The sequence below is a fragment of the Gopherus flavomarginatus genome, chromosome 6, assembly GCF_025201925.1.
Source record: "Gopherus flavomarginatus isolate rGopFla2 chromosome 6, rGopFla2.mat.asm, whole genome shotgun sequence".
Classification (NCBI taxonomy): Eukaryota; Metazoa; Chordata; order Testudines; family Testudinidae; genus Gopherus; species Gopherus flavomarginatus.
Window position 1 is genome coordinate 19,947,491 of NC_066622.1, and position 6,000 is coordinate 19,953,490.

A 6,000-nucleotide genomic window follows, 5' to 3' on the forward strand; every position below is an offset into this window, starting at 1 on the left:
GCTTTTTCATGATGGTGAGAATGAAACTGGTACCTCTTAGCTAGGATAGCCCAGATACTTTGTGTAGCCATCACTGCAGGCACCTTCTTTTTGGCTGATGGAGAAAAATAGGAACCAAGCAGATCCACAGGGAGAACTGGATTTATTAATACCCATTGAATTTCCACCCATGTGGGAATAAGGGTGTTAGCATGCTGGGACCAATTTGACATTTGTGACATGATAAAAGCATAATAGTAATTTTGGAAGTCCCTTGACTATAGGGAGCTGGTGTTTTTTAAGTGATAGTTGTGGATATTGACCAGAGCCCCACAGAAGGGCTCTGATAATGTTACATTTTCTAAATTAAGACAGAAGGATATTATATGTATGTATTTGTATATATATACCACCTATGTATCGCTAGTTATTTGAGAGACTACAGGATCTGAGTTTATCTTCACTAGTTTATTAAGGTTTCTTGGTACTTTTATACCTAGGAACTTATTTGCGTCAGTTTGTCCTATGGAAATTCCATTAAGAAAAAGCCCCACTACATGACAACAGGGAGATTTCTAATGGTTCCAATTTTTTTCCAGTGTATTTTGTAACCAGGTATTTCTCTGAATTTTTGAATTAGTGATAGGAGAGTTAGAATAGTGGCTTGTGGTTTGCGCATACACAAAAAGGTGTCTGCACACAACGTCACTTCATACGCCATGGAACCAAGTTGAATGCCTCAGATATCTGAATGAGTCTGTATAGCTATTGCCAGGGCTCTAGAGCCAAATCAAAAAGTGATGGAGACAATAGGTATCCTTGCCTGGCGCCCAGAAGAGGATGGAGGTATCCCAGGTCACATTGTTGATTGTAATGCAAAAGGATAAGTGAGACTATAACAGTTGGATCAGGAGCTAAATATGAGTCAAAATCCAAATTCTTGTAGGGTATGAAACATAGACCTCCAGCCCACTCTGTCAAGCACCTTTTCCATCTCTAAGGTTAATATGGTTTGGGGTCATCATATTGCACTGATAAAATGTCAATAAGTTGCCATTTGATGAGAATTGATATGCATGTCCCCAAAGTTATACAGTATAAGCTTGGCGCACCAGAGATAACCTAAATCTGTAAGTAAGTTAGTAACAGTAACTGGATAACTTCATCAGTGCAGCTGGGGAAAACATAACAACTGGGAAGTAAACTTGGGATAAAACAGAACAGGTACTCAAGCTATTTAAAGAACAGGCTATTTAAAAAACATTCTGCGTCTTGTGGCTTTTGGACCAGATGCACTTCCTCACCTGGGAACTTCATACAATATTTGAGCCCTTGCTGCTTGGCAAGTTTCCTTGATCATTTACAGGCTGATCTCTGTTTTACCACATCTTTTGCAAAGTCTTGAAAAATCATTATCTTATTTTGTGGCATCCCCCCAAACATGATAGCATTATTCTTTCTTTTACGGTAAATCTTAAAAAACTGACAATCTGTGCACAAGGTTTGGCATTTGAGGCTGGGTTAGGAGCCAGGGATCTAGGAGCTTTCTCTAAATCAAATTTAAAATCATTTGGCAGACTAAGCACTTCTGAATGGAGCTGGTGAACTCATTGTAGGGGGTTGCCTTTCTTTGTTCCGTCACATACTCCTATAATTCTCAAATTATTGTGGTGAGACCTTTCTTCAAGGTCTGCTACTTTAGATTTAAGAGAAGCTAAATTTGTGAGGCTTCTCTGCACCTGAACAGAGAGCCCTTGTACCTGATCTCCCCCCCCCATTATATTATTCCTTCCGCTTCATTCACCCATCTGTCAGTGCTTGTAGAGAGGAGTTAATCAAGGTAACAGTCAGTTGTCTTGTGGCCTTGATATCTGCTGTGTCTGCAGCAACTTTCTCCAGCATGGTCATCATAGACACAGTGCCCTCAGCAGCCAACCATCTTGCTCAGGGAGTGCATGGTCTCTGTTCTCCTTGTTTTTTGGCAACTTGTAGAGCTCCCACTAGACAAACCTTTGCCTGCTGAGATTTTGGGGGTACCTATTCCTTTATTGCGAGAGGGTTTGGTCAGGGCCCTGGACTCTGGATGAAAATGGATATTAGCAGATATCTCAGGAGTGCAAGACATCTGTTCTGCTATTCTGTACAGCACCCCCTGGAAACCAGTAAGAATCAACACATTAATTTCAAGCTTCTTGGGAGCTAATTCTAAATTACTGTGAGAGAAGAAATAATTTTAAAAGTTACAAAAATATGTGTTCTTTAATATAAGAAAAGATGAACATATAGTCCAGATCGCTTCAAACAATAGGTGTTCTTGCCTGTTTTTGCAAGAGTAGAGTGCAGAATATGAGACTTATAATACAAAGCCAGGTTCCATCTCACTAATATGTCAGTTTCTCTCATATATTTTCATTTAACTTATGTTAAGAGGGAAGATGCTGTGTGACGATTATAAAGCAAAACGGAAAGAGCTGCTTTCTTCTAATGCTGAACAAGGAAGTCCTCTCTCCCATGTTCTTGCTTTTGACAGGAAACAGTCTTTAAAAGCAATAGGACTGGTACTTTAATGCCCTCACTCCATGGTTGTTATTTTACGCCAGTGAAAAGTGAGTGTAAAATGCTACCAGATCAGAATGGTAGTGGTTTACCCACGCATTGCACCGATGTAAATGACTACGAAAGATGCAAGGCAAAGGAGAATCAGGCTCAGTGCTCTAGGACTGATTCAGAGAAATACTTAAGCAAGTCCTTATATCTCTCTACAGTTAAGCATGTGTTTAAATTGCATTAAATCCTATGGTACTCAGTTCCAGAAGGTGCTCAGCACTTTGACTCCAATCCAGCAAAGCACTTAAGCATATGCTTAACTTTAATACAATATGACTCTTCTCATGCTTAAACTGGCACGTGCCTTAGAGCTTTGCTGAACATTGGCCTTATTTAACAGTGCCTTTGAGAGCTGAACCTTGGAGATGTTGAGTGCTTCGAACAAGGTGCTGAATGTCCTCAACTTCCATGCACTACAGCAGGGGTCGGCAACCTTTCAGAAGTGGTGTGCTGAGTCTTCATTTATTCACTCTGATTTAAGGTTTTGCGTGCTAGTAATACATTTTAACATTTTTAGAAGGTCTCTTTCTATAAGTCTATAATCTATAACTAAACTATTGCTGTATGTAAAGTAAGTAAGATTTTTAAAATGTTTAAGAAGCTTCACTGAAAATTAAATTAAAATGCAGAGCACCCCCGGACCGGCAGCTACGACCCGGGCAGTGTGAGTGCCACTGAAAATCAGCTGGCGTGCCACCTTCGGCACACGTGTCATAGGTTGCCTACCCCTGTGTCATAAACAGATAGTTAAGGGTTAATGCCTCTTTTACCTGTAAAGGGTTAAGAAGTTCACCTAGCCTAGCTGACACCTGACCAGAGGAACCAATGGGGGAACAAGATGTTTCAAAAGGAAGGAGGGAAGTTTTCCTTTGTTTAGAGTTTCAGTTTCAGCCCGGAGTGAAAAAGATCAAGGAAGCAGCCTCTTATCAGAGTAGTAAGTTTTAGAAAGGGATAAATAGGTTTATGTTTATTTTCTATGTAACTTGTCTTGGTACCATTAAGATCATAATGGTACCATAATTATCAAATTTGGGTATTCTTTTTGTGTATTAAGATTTTTGCCCAGGGGAACATCCTCTGTGTTTTGAATCTGTTGTCTGTAAAAGTAGCTGGTATGCTAATCTCTCCCAGAGGGTTTTCTTTTACCTTTCCTTTCTTTAATTAAAAGCCTTTTTCTTAATACCTGATTGATTTTTCCTTGTTTTTTAGATCCACGGGGGTGGATCTGGACTCACCAGGGATTGGTGGGGGGAAAGGAGGAGGGATGGTTAATTTCTCCTTGTTTTAAGATCCAAGGGGTTTGGATCTGTGTTCACCAGGGAGTTGGTGAAGTCCATCAAGACTACCCAGGGAAAAAGGTAATACTTGGGGGTGGTGGCAGCGATACCAGATCTAAGCTAGTAATTAGGCTTAGAAGTGTCCATGCAGGTCCCCACATCTGCACTCTAAAGTTCAGAGTGGGGAAGGAACCCTGACACCCTGCACTACAGTGAAAGCTCTACAACCCTGGGCATCTCACAAAAAGCACCCAGAACCTCATAGACTGGGCTCTTGGGTAGCAATCAATCCAATTGTTATTGAACTTGGATCCCTGTTGGTTCATATTGGGTTAAAATTGCCATTAGTAGGTAAATCTGTATTTACTAATTTACCAAATAATTTATTTTTGATCAGTTCATTCTAATTCTTGAATCAGAGAACTCAATTCAATGGGAAGTTAGGCTACAATTCAGGAAGGGAAAAAATATTCCATGTAGCGGTTTCCATCTTAAAAGATCTGAAACTGTTGCAGCAAGCAAAAGGCCCACGGTCTTTTTATTGTCAGTTTAAAAGATAATCTAGGGTATAATTACCTATACCAAAGACAATGAAAAGATTTAAGAGCTTTATAGCTAAATGCAAATAAGAATAATAAAACTGCTTACATTTGTCTGTGTGTTTATTTATTTTTTTGGCCCCACACCAACAAGCAAATGCAGAAGAGAATTAACTGGATTAGCCTTTACTGTTAAAAATAAAAGGACTGAAAGGGTCCTGCCATAAGGGCAGGAGACTGGACTCAATGACCTCTCTATGTCCCTTCCAGTTCTAGATTCTATGAAAAAAATGTGAACACGTTCAAGGAACAATGTTGGGTCAAAACAAGCTTTTAAAACCACCAAAAACCTTTTCTTTACACCTCCCCTTAAAGTGCAATGAAAAGAGATGGTGTGTGTGTGTGTGTGTGTGTGTGTGTGTGTGTGTGTGTGTGTGTGTGTGTGTGTGTGTGTGTGTGTGTGTGTGTGTGTGTGTGTGAGAGAAAAATAGTAGTAAACATTTCCCTGCAAGATTTGCAATCCAACCACTCTGGCCTTGTGTTAGTGGATGAGTACCTGAGTGAAATTGACTAGAAACAAAAGTGAAACTGACTAATCCATTTTCATTGCCCAAGCCAAAGAAATGCAAAAGGTAAACAAATGAAGTAACAGTGAAAACTAAATGAGATTTTTATAATTATTTTCGGTTTAATAATCTAAAATTCTATTAAACTACTCTGTGATCTAAACAGGAGTACTTGTGGCACCTTAAAGACTAACAAATTTATTTGAGCATAAGCTTTCCTGGGCTACAGCCCACTTCATCCACGATAGCTTATGCTCATATAAATATGTTAGTCTCTAAGGCGCCACAAGTACTCCTGTTTTTTTTGCGGATACAGACTAACAGGGCTGCACTACTCTAAAATCTGCAGTCTAAGTGTCCTTTTGGTAAGTCTGACTAGCTTTAAATTGCTCAAACCAGCCAAACAGTTGAGCACATACTTAATTTTAAACATGTGAGCAGTCCTATTTACTTCAGCAAGGTTACTCACATGCTCAAGTACTCTGCTGGATCAGGACTCTATAGCAGTGTGGAGTTCTTTTATTTCCTACCATTGTCACATTACCATAGACTACCACTGTTCTTGCCATTTTAATGAAGTTCCAAGACCTTCATCCATCATACTACACTAACTATGCATCCTAATTGCTATTTTTAAAGCTTCTCTGTACTATTACAGATGGGGTTACTTAGGACGAGGTCTACTTCATTGTAAGCAGCCTCCTGTGGGCATTTTTCATAGTCTTTCACCCTGATATTTGCACTTCATTAAAGAACATAAGAAGGCCCTACTGGGTCAGACCAGTATCCTGTCTTCTGGCAGTGGCCAGTGCCAGGTACCTCAGCGGGGATGAACAGAACAGGTAATGATCAAGTGATCCATCCTCTGTTGCCCATTCCCAGCTTCTGGCAAACAGAAGCTAGGGACACCAGTCCTGTCCATCTTGGCTAATAGCCATTGATGGACCTATCCTTCATGAACTTATCTAGTTCTTTTCTGAACCCTGTTATGGTCTTGGCCTTCACAACATCCTCTGGCAAGGAGTTCCACAG